We start from the raw sequence: 11,077 nt of genomic DNA, 5'->3' as shown, positions 1-11,077 counted from the left end.
AGGAGATTTAGTCTCAAATCCTTTCTTGCTTCAGGTACATGACAAAAATGTCTTCTAAAGTTCCGACTAATCACTCCAGGAGAAAGTGTCAGCTGAATGCCTCTAATGTACAATGTAAAAACGGAAAATGCAATACCTACAAAAAAGAATTGTTGCCAACTGCAGACAGTTACTTGCGCCCAAATATTTAACAAGCTATAATATTTCTCAAAAGTTTGCAAACTTAGCAAAAGAAAGAAATATATTTAAAGACCTTTAAACATTAAACTTCTCCCCGCTGCCCCATGACAGCGGGGAGAGATGAAAACAACAAAACTCCTTCCTGATTAATGTAATGTTCCTAATCAAATCAGTCTACTGTCCCCAGGCATTCAAAACAATTTGCTGGTAAGAGGACCTGTAATCTCAGCTGGGAAACGGTTTCAAAGAAAGTGCCTTCGTCAAGAAAGCTCATCTGATGAAGATACAGGATATTACAGAATGAGCAGCAGGATATTACAATGACAGTCATAACTGCAATCCTACTAAATTATCAGCGAGTCACATCCTGACCAAACCAAGATTATGCCTCCAAGGACAATCAGTTCTGACTTTATGTGCACGATGCAGACAGACACCCAGCCCTTCATCATTTGGGTTTTTCTAATCAGAGTTCACTCCAGCTCTACCATCTGCAGCTTGCAATGTAAGTCCTTCTTCTGCTCTGGAGATCTGCTGTGAGCTGGAGTGCTGCTATGATCTCAATGGGACTACAGAGCACAACAAAGACTACAGTCATCAGCTGCAGTCCAAAATGGTAGAGGTGGAGTCCACTCACCGGACCAGGGATATCACCTGATTATTGCTCCATTATTAGGACCAAATATATATAGTATTATTGACGTGGGTCTAGTTTTGCGCGACCACGGCTACAAATAGAATTTAATTCTGTGGATATGCTGGAGCGGGCCCCAGACAAAGCACACAACAAATACTGGTCACTGTAAAGACTGTGTTGTGGTTCTAGAAGTGTCCTGAGAATGCTTAATGAGAATATCCCACACACATTAGCCAACACGACCTACGCTCTTTTATAACCACTTGATTAATCAAGAAGTTGTTTCCACTCGGTGTCAGCATTAAAGCTGCAGCTGAACATTAAATGTGCGGCCGGCAGCTATTACCTAATAATAGTATTGCACTTCTGTTTACCTCCAGTTGTGCATTAGCTTAATAAATATCTGCGATTAGGCAAGCAGCGCCTGGATTACCACTGATGCGGTGACCGGAGGGATAATATCACCACAGATTAACTCGATGATTCAGGCTAACGAGCACTGAGGGGAATCTCACCAAATCGATCAGCTGAACGCAAAGTCCATTAGCTAAATGAAACAAAATACTGCATATGGTGCTAATTCACAGCTATTCTCAGAATAACAGCAGAGTGGTGAGACATTACGCTGTGAGATGGCATATCACGACTAGAAGCTGTAGCTTTCCTTATTAGCATCCTTGATTCCCCTGCAGAAGACACGTGGAGTCAAATGGCTAGTAATACTTGGAGTTAGAAGACAGTGCTTACAGTCAAGTCAAATACAAACTGAACAGAAATAAAATGTGGTAGAGCACTAATAAAAATATAAAAAAGGATGTAATTCAAGCCTACTGCTGTAACACTGATCAAATTTCTGTTAAAACAATCAGAATTTGCATTTATTTTCCATTAATTTTATTAAAATACATATAAAGCACGAGGGGTTTTCCTGGCTCAAAATGGGCCTTTGGAGGGTGACTACACATGGAAGCATGGCTGGTCCTCAGACATTTAAGTGAGTTAAGTGAGTCTGTGTTAACATCCTTATCATAAGTCTATGTAGTTTCCTAATTTCTGTCCAAAAACATGTATTTATGCTTGAAATCAAACCCACTTAAAATAATGGTGAACTAAATATTTTTATTACAATCCTGGGGATTTTTCCTTGGGTGAAAGCCAAAAACTCTTTGGGGAAAGTCAAAATTTCCTGGGAAAAACCCCCGAGTACCTACTCGGTACTTACTGTACCTAAGAATTCCTCAATGAGCAATAATTTGCTGACAGTGGTGAGGAAAAACACAGAAACCTCAGAACCAGACTCAGGGTGAGTGGCTCACCTGGTACAACCAGTTATGGTGAGGAGAGAGTGGAGAGAAAAAAAAAAAAAGCAATAAACAGTAAACACTAAGCATGAGTCAGATAAAACCTCTGTGGTCTGCACAGAGTTCAGGTTCACCACTGCCTTCTTTCTGGGAATAATAATTTGGAGCAAACATCACATCTAACCTGTTCATTATTCAGAGACTCTACAAGCATTGCTTGTCCAGTTAAACAAAGTGGCTGAAAGTCTGAGGACTTAAGTAATTGAGACAGTGAGATGAGATTTCATTTCCTGCCATCCTTCCACCCCTTGGAGGATTTTGGTCTTTCCCCAAAGAAAAACCACATAGGCCTTTTTTTTTTTTTTTTTTTTTTTTTTTTTGAGGTTTAATTTACTGAAGCATGAAACATTTTTGTTCACCATCAGCCAGAAATAACAGGAAATAAATTCAGACAGCGGACTCTTTGTTTTATGTACCTATGTGGACTAATCATACTTATGCCCCGGTTGCACAGTCCTAAAGAGCAGTTGGCAACCATCTGGCAACCACTGGTCACGAGGGAAAAAGTGTATTAACCGATCAATTGGCGAATAGTTTCTGGCAGCTGTGAGGTCAAACTGGTCTCAAAGAGGTATACGGTGCTATACTGAAAACCTCCTTGCGATTGCTTTGGACTGCTGCAGATGCTCATAGTTTGCACAGAAGACGCCGACTTGTCTGCATTCACTAACTGAAACCGTAAAAAGCACAAAACAAACCACAAACAGAGATTATTCACCTTCAGAGTAAAAGTTGTGCCATTTGAAATGCGCTGGCTGCAGCTATAAGGCACAAATTTTACTTTGAGGGCAAACCTTTTCTGTTTCCACTTCGCATCATTACACCTTTTCAAGTTTCACTACTGCTTGATGAGTAGTTGACAAGCCGGCATCTTCCATGGAAACTAGAGATGAACGCAGCAATTCCTCAGCAACCGGAGACTGCGAGGAGTTCATTAATCGACCCCTGAAAGGGGTCACTATGCAGTCACACAGGCCGAGTCAGGAAAAACCATGCCCTCAGATGCTTCCTTCTCACTGTTTTTAAGTTCTAAGTTATATTTCAAACTAGTGCACAGCTATTGAGTAATTACTAAGGTTAAAACACTTTAAGTAATACAACATGCAACATGTAAAAGCACCAATTAAGCTGAAGTTTATGGGGCCTTCTTATGATGTGGCTGTGTTAACAAAAAAACTGTGAAAATCAAGGTTGGAAAAAGTGACTAAAAGGCAATCTCCTTATGGGAGGGCGTCTGGCATGGTGGTTCTGAAAATACCTTTTGAATTAAAATGGAGAAGACTACAAACAAAAACAAACAGTAATCAGCTTAATGCTCCTATTCTTCATACTGAAAGGCCTTTGGAAGATTAAGTACCTGGGGGTTGTTGTCTCTTTCATTTATCCCCACCAAGATTAAGCTACGGCTTCAGTGCTGCTATTTAGTCAACAAATCTTCTCAGAGTCCAATCAGCAAAATCAGAAGAAGACCCTTAATTCAGAGTGATGGATTCAATAAGATTTGCAGTGGGAGACAAGGTGGTTGGGTGGATCCCAAGAGCAAATGCACGCAGAGGTATAACATGTGAAAGCAGGGCCTCGGCTGAAGTGTTGCGAGGGGATGTGTGTGGAAGTGTTTGAACTGATATGTATGTTTAAAAATCTGCCGCTGTCAGCACATGCAGGAAACACACCCTCACATTTTCGCCCGCCTCAGCAAAACAGAAAGCAGCACCCTGGAAATACTTTCCCACTGTGAGAACATTAAACATTTCTACTGAAACAGGGACAAATGAAGCCGCAGCAGCGAAATTCCTCTGCATCGAGTCTCACATGACTCGTTAGCCGAGTTCAGACTGTGTCGATTCAGAGCCGGGCCGCTGGTGATTACTTTGAGTTATTTTCATCAGAGAGAGCAAATCTCATTCTCATTATGGAGGTATTTAAAGAGAAGGGAATGGGGTTGGAGAGAGATGGCAATCAGCCTCGCTTTGCTCATTTAAGCGCTCATACAGGGAACGGTATGGCCATTATGGTAAGAATGTGAAGTTTTCAAAAACATAAGTTACTCAATTTATTCCACACCACGGTCTAAACTCTTGACAACAAGCTATGTGTGATAATGTGCTTCTAGAAAGCTACAGTGCCTTTAAAAATGGCCACGATCAGAACCCTCCCCTTGCATATTTAAACAAAAGTCAACACATTTATTTTTAATTTTAATCCTTTCTTTGGTCTTTGTGTTGTTGAAATCTTGTTAAAAAAGAGATCCCATTTAGAGTGTGCTGTATATAAAATGAGTAAGTGTAATAAGCCAAAGCTTCAGCTCACAGCTTTTTGCTAAATAATGTCTTTTCTTTACTGTTGGTTATTTATTTTTATGGGCATTCTCCTCTAAGTCTCACAAGCAGCGTGTGGCTCAAAAAGATGTGCTAATCTATGGATGCGTTCTACCCAAAGAGATATATATATATATATATATATAGCTGACTATCTCTCAATATTAGTTACTTGTTATTAGTTATTATACTCACTAAGCCACAGTTATCAGGTGACCCTGAACCACTTAGTTATGCTGCTACAGGCCTAGGCCACTGGGAGGGTTCCTATGATACACTGAGTATTTCTTTTGATTCACCTCTTTTTTTACTCTGTTTATATACCACTCTGCATTTAATCATTGTTATTATTAATCTCTGGCTCTCTTCCACAGCATGTCTTCTGTCCTGTCTCTCCCCCTCAACCCCAACTGGTCCCTCCCTGAGCCTGGTTCTGCTGGAGGTTTCTTCCTGTTAAAAGGGAGTTTTTCCTTCCCGCTGTCGCCAAGTGCTGCTCATAGGGGGTCGTTTTGACTATTGGGTTTTCTCTATATTATTGTAGGGTCTTTACCCACAATACAAAGCGGCTTGAGGAGACTGTTTGTTGTGATTTGGCGCTATATAAATAAAATTGAATTGAACTGAATTTAGTTTGCTGGGATCTTATCAGCTTTGTCTTGATTGATATTTTTATTACAACTGACTGGCTGCCCCTCTTTACAGAAGGTATAAACAGCAGGTGTGTGGGATACCAGATTATGGATATCTGCTCTTACTGGCATCATATAGAGCCAAGAGTAGAAAAAATTGTCAAAAACTCAAGTGTCTAGAGGCGTGTGAAGTCTGAGATTTTGGCTCTTAGCTGGTACTTCAACCAGTCTGACCTCATTATTAGAAACTCTGGCCATGACTATTATGACTACACACCTTTGTAACACACACGTCACTCTGGCCTGTGATTAAATGTAATATAACATTAGCAGAATTAGTCATGCAATGCACTAATTATTTCAACTGGGTCTTCTGTTGTTCAGATGTCCAAACTAAGCTTGTGTTTGCTCTTGCAGCCAAACTGCAGCCAGCTGCAATGATGGGTAAAAAAAAAAATGGAGAGAGGAAGCTGCTCAAGGTTGGATGGCGAGTCTTGTTTGGCTGCACCAAGCGGATGGCTGAGGGCAGTGACTTCATATCTGTGACACTGCAACCTTACAGAAGTCCTTGTTGCCTGTTTACAGGCACAATTTGTGAAAATAGGATGTGGGCATTTATATTTATGTAGCAGCAAGACCAACTTCATGAGCAGAAGAGACACGAAGCTGCTGCTTTTAAAAATACGGCACCTCAACATCTGAAAAATTAGGGATGCACCAGTCGGATATTTAGATCAGACTGATCCCGAGTCAAAAAGCTAGATTGGTAACAACAAGCTGCTTTATGGGGCCCATCTATTCAGTAAATTCTGTGTTGTTAGCTGCAATGCATTGGCTGCTAAAGGGCGAGGTATCTTAGGATGGAGGAAGCTAAACACAAAGGTTCAGCAGTTTGGAGATACTTTACTTTGTCAGCACCAACTTTTCTTTGAAAAAGTATGTTTGCAAAAGCGTCATATTTCACTGCAAATTGTGGCCAGTTGAGTTGACATGACTGAAAAACTCTGAAGATGATCTCATGGCTTCTCTCTCCGTGTGTGTCTGATTATTTTCAGTCAGAGAGACTCTAAATGGTAGAACCTAGAGGATTGCTAGTTCAGTTTGACACTTGCTGGTAAAGCATCACTGCGTTCACGTTTCTTTGTTGTTGCTGTTTTTAAATGATCTAAATAATGTATGCAGTTCCTCTTACCTGTCAAGCTCTTTGTTTGGCTTTTAAATATTTCTATTTCAAGCCACTGACCCCAGCAAACAGCTTAAAAATATCTAAAACTCAAACATATTACCTGATCAGCAGCAACGCCCGCCTCCCCTCAAAAACTCTAAATAAATAAATAAATAAAAACGACTCATCTAATCAGTCGAACGTAAAGCAGCTCAGGAGTTGGTAGAGACCAAAAATATTGGATTTACATTCACCAGAGGACCACAACCACATGTCCAAATTAATTATAATTCTGTCAAACGTGTAAATAAGCAAGCATTTGTGTCTAGAGTTATGCGTCAATGTTTACACTGCCCCCATCCATATTTTGCTTTTCACTTCAGAAAGGGGAGGATATAAAACAGACCCTTTAATGTGGAAATCTGATGAACTATTTGTAACAAGCAGAACCAGCACAGTACCAGTGCAGTGTACCCTTCATATGCACAAGCCACCAAATATAGGTCCGCCGCTGCCTCAAACAGCTTGAATCCAGCACAGGCTGTCCCACTTAGCCCCCCCAACCTGTCACACTTCAACCAACCACAGCCAGCTGTAGCTCTCTCAATTGGGAAATAAAGCAATGAGAATACACTTTTTGAATAAAACACAAATAAATTATAACAAGCTTAGAAGCACATTGATCACAATTAAGACCAGGAGGTTTTGTCAAAAATCTCTTTCACTCATCACAAATGTGGTTTTCTCTCATCCTTCATTGGAAAAATCTTAAAAACAGAAAATCCCTCAAAAACAAATATTTGCCCTTTACTTTCATCAGAGTCAGATTATTAGGATATTATCCAAACTCTTAAATGATTACTTGATCTGCTGACAATCACCCATGCTTTTTAAAACTATAATTTTAATTTTAAGGTCACTGAGAGTTTCATTATTGGCAAAGAAATGTCTGCTTCTAAATCACCTGAATACTTATAAGGTGAACATTTTTAAACAATTAAAGGTTCTTCATTATAATTAATGATGCAAATGTGTCATTGTGGTTATGATTGTAGGCTCTACCGTGATTTAAACTGCAGCTTTCAAACCACAAAGATCAACTTAACTTTAAAAAGCCATTTAAATGTCTAATCTCTCTGTTTACTGTGAGCAGGAGGATTTCTGCACCATGGCAGGTCTGTTCTATCGCTCTCAGGTACTAAAGTTAACCCCCAATGAAAAAGTACTGTAACACATCTGCTTAGGACACTCCTTATAAAAGTAAACACTGATTTCTGCGCTTTCATGAGACTAATTTAGCAGGTATTCCTAAAGGGATTCTAGTTTGTGTAAACCTTATTAGATCTAGGAACAGCTTTGAGCCCATTTTGGGGGGGTTCAAAGCTTTTTACCTTTATCTTAAAGTCACGTTTTGTGGTCTTAACTCGTAGTTTCAGCTCGCAGGTCTCCTCGGTCTTACATTAATCTGTCGCTAACGTTAGCTAGCTCATTAGCTTTCATAGCTACAACATTCCTCAGTGTCCCACACTGAGGCAAGAGATCCGCACCTTCACCTACCTCCTCCGCTTGCTCCCCGGGGGACAAACAGGCACGCCGCGGTTCGCCCGGGTGAAGTTAAACTCCCCGTAAACTTTCCTGCCGACCGGCCGCCGTGTGAAACTATTTCCCTACTCGTCAGGTTTGTCAGAGAGCGCCGCTCCCGTCTGTCCTGCTCTTCCCCGGCCGGTGTGTAATCTACAGCCGTGCTCGCTCCCGTGGACTCTCGCTTACCCCGACAACTTCGGCAACTACCTTCGAGCCAAGATCGTCTATACAGACGAGAGGTTTTAGTCGATGAATTTTCCGGGGGTAAAAAAAAAAAACAGACCACTTTTCGGTTTCACGAGTAGTAAGATGCCATAGTTACCGGCCTTGTACCCACTTAACAAAACTAATTAAACTACTTTATCTGGCAATGAAAACGCTTTAAATGCGAATAGCTAATGTCTAATCACATCGTATCAGAGTGAGAACTCTTCTCTTGTTTGTGAGCTACGACATGGTTCGAGCTCTCAGGTGTTCAGGACGCAAAACGGGGAGTTAGCGCAACCTGGCGGTGATGACGATGAACTACAAATACATTGCACGTAACTGTGACTCCTGCTAAAATTTTAAAAAGGTAGGTGTGTCAACTTTTTGTTCAAGGGCCACATATAATCTACCAATCAGCCCAATCTGGTTGGACCAATCAGCCGGCCCATCAAAGTAGTTCTTGTAATAAAACAATGCATTCGATTTTAACAAATTATCAATTTACAAAATGCATATTCAATTACCTGTGCATTATAATTCACAGCCTATTTATAAAAGCACAAAACCTTAATGAAGAGTTTTGAGAGTCAACACTGTAGCGTTTTACTCCACAATCTGAACAATATTTTTAACTTTGTTTTACATTTTTTATCCTTTATTTTACTGAAGGAAATAAAGATTTTCTTAATGACTTCCCTGCCATTTTAAAACTTTGCAAACCAGTTCAGTGGGCCAGATTGGACCCTTTAGTGAGCCAGTTCTGGGCCTTGGGCCGTATGTTTGTCAACCATGTTTTAGGCCACAGTTCATGGGCCACATAGGGCCCAATTTCAAGTGAGCCTTTAATGAACCATCCATTTAAAAAAAAAAAAAAAAAAAAAAAAAAAAAAAGCTTGACTGAAAAATAAGTTTGATTTAATTTTTCTATTTTCACTCAGGAGTTGCTACATGTTTTTTAATAGGAGGCTCTACAAAAGCACAAAAACTGTTGACAAACTTGAATGTTACAATTTTAGACCAATAAGCGTATTAAATCAGGACTACAAAATTTTTACCTATATACTAGTCAAATGGAGACAGTTCTCCCACAGATCATCAGCCTAGACCAGACAGGGTTTATCCGTGATCGCCAAACACAAGATAATATTCGGCGTGCGTTACATGTAGTAAATCATATAATAATTAATCAATTTTAGTAAGTTTAGATGGAGAAAAAGCATTTGATTGCGTGTGCTGGTCTTTTCTGTATAAAACCTTAGATAGTTTTGGATTTGATGACAAATTGGTGATAAGATACCCACTAAATTGGGGAGCTACTAAGATGAAATCTCTTGGAGTTACAATATCTAAAGATTTTTAAAAATCTGCACTCTGATAACTACGTATCATTAAACAAAACTATTAAAGAGATGTACAACGATGGAGTGCCATTCCTCTTCTTGGCTTTGGATCCAGAATCCAGTCAGTTCAAATGAATACAGTGGCTTGCAAAAGTATTTATACCCCTTGAACTTTTCCATATTTTGTCACATTACAACCACAAACCTGAATATATTTCACTGGAATTTAATGTGAAAGACCAACACAAAGTGGTATACAATTGTGAAGTGGAATGAAAATTATAAATGATTCAAAACATTTTTTACAAATAAAAACTGAAAAGTGAAGTGTGCAAAAGTATTCAGCCCCCCTGAGTCAATACTTTGTGGAACCACCTTTTGCTGCAATTACAGCTGCAAGTCTTTTAGGGTATGTCTCCACCAGCTTTGCACTTCTTGATTGGGTTTAGGTCTGGACTTTGACTGGGCCGTTCTAACACATGAATATGTTTGGTTTGAAACCATTCCATTGTAGATTTATGTTTAGGGTCGTTGTCCTGCTGGAAGGTGAACCTCCGCCTCAGTCTCAAGTCTTTTGCAGACTCCAACAGGTTTTCCTCCAAGATTGCCCTGTATTTGGCTCCATCCATCTTCCCATGAACTCTGACCAACTTCCCTGTCCCTGCTGAAGAGAAGCAGCCCCAGAGCCTGACGCTGCTTGCCACTCTTCCATAAGGACCACATTTGTGCAGCGCACGACTAATAGTTGTCCTGTGGACGGATTCCCCCACCTGAGCTGTGGATCTCTGCATTTGGTCCAGAGTCACCGTGGCCCTCTTGGCTACATCTCTGATCAGTGCTCTCCTTGTTGGGCCTGTAAGTTTAGGTGGACGGCCTTGTCTTGGTAGGTTTACAGTTGTGCCGTACGCTTTCCATTTCCAGATAATGGATTGAACAGTGCTCCGTGAGATGTTCAAAGCTTGGGAAATCTTTTTATAGCCTAAGCCTGCTTTAAACTTCTCCACAACCTTCTTCCTGACCTGTCTGCTGTGTTCTTTGGACTTCATGATGCTGTTTACTCCCCAATATTCTCTTAAACAACCTCTGAGGCCGTCACGGAGCAGCTGTATTTGTACTGAGATTAGGTTACACACAGGTGGACTCTTTTTAGTCATTAGCAGTCATCAGGCAACTTCTGAATGCAACTGGTTGCACTCAGAGAAAAGGGGGCTGAATACTTTTGCACACCGCACTTTTCAGTTTTTATTTGTAAAAAATGTTTTGAATCATGTATAATTTTTGTTCCACTTCACAATTGTGTACTACTTTGTGTTGGTCTTTCACATTAAATTCCAGTGACATATATCTATGTTTGTGGTTGTAATGTGACAAAATATGGAAAAGTTCAAGGGGTATGAATACTTTTGCAAGCCACTGTATATTACCTCGGCTACTTTACCTATTTCAATTGCTCCCTATAGAAATGCCAGACCAACAATTTCGGGAGTGGGATAGATTAATTTCACGTTATATCTGGCAGGGTAAAAAGCTGAGAATTAAATATCAAAATCTACAATTATCCAAGAATAAGGGAGGAATGGCATTCCCATCACTTACAGTAAAGACTACTATGTAGCCGCACAATTGAGACCACTTGTGTGTCTATGTAACTCAAAT

The 11,077-nt window shown here is 40.2% G+C and overlaps 1 protein-coding gene across 4 annotated transcripts in view; it reads right to left on the bottom strand.

Moving 5' to 3' along the window:
- The window catches only part of LOC115795499 (rho GTPase-activating protein 12-like), a 63,092-nt gene extending 55,043 nt beyond the window's left edge, over positions 1-8,049 (bottom strand). For 3 of the 4 annotated variants that reach the window (XM_030751449.1, XM_030751450.1, XM_030751452.1), the window contains exon 1: positions 7,848-8,049. The gene's annotated coding sequence lies outside the window, so the exon portion shown is untranslated. Of the gene's footprint in view, positions 1-7,837 lie in introns of all 4 variants that reach the window. The other variant, XM_030751448.1, reaches the window with a different exon arrangement.
- Between the last annotated feature and the right edge of the window lie 3,028 nt (positions 8,050-11,077).

Source organism: Archocentrus centrarchus, chromosome 17 (genome assembly GCF_007364275.1).
Source record: "Archocentrus centrarchus isolate MPI-CPG fArcCen1 chromosome 17, fArcCen1, whole genome shotgun sequence".
Classification (NCBI taxonomy): domain Eukaryota; kingdom Metazoa; phylum Chordata; class Actinopteri; order Cichliformes; family Cichlidae; genus Archocentrus; species Archocentrus centrarchus.
The sequence above is the reverse complement of the archived record's forward strand: the minus strand, read 5'-3'. Positions and strand labels throughout refer to the sequence as shown.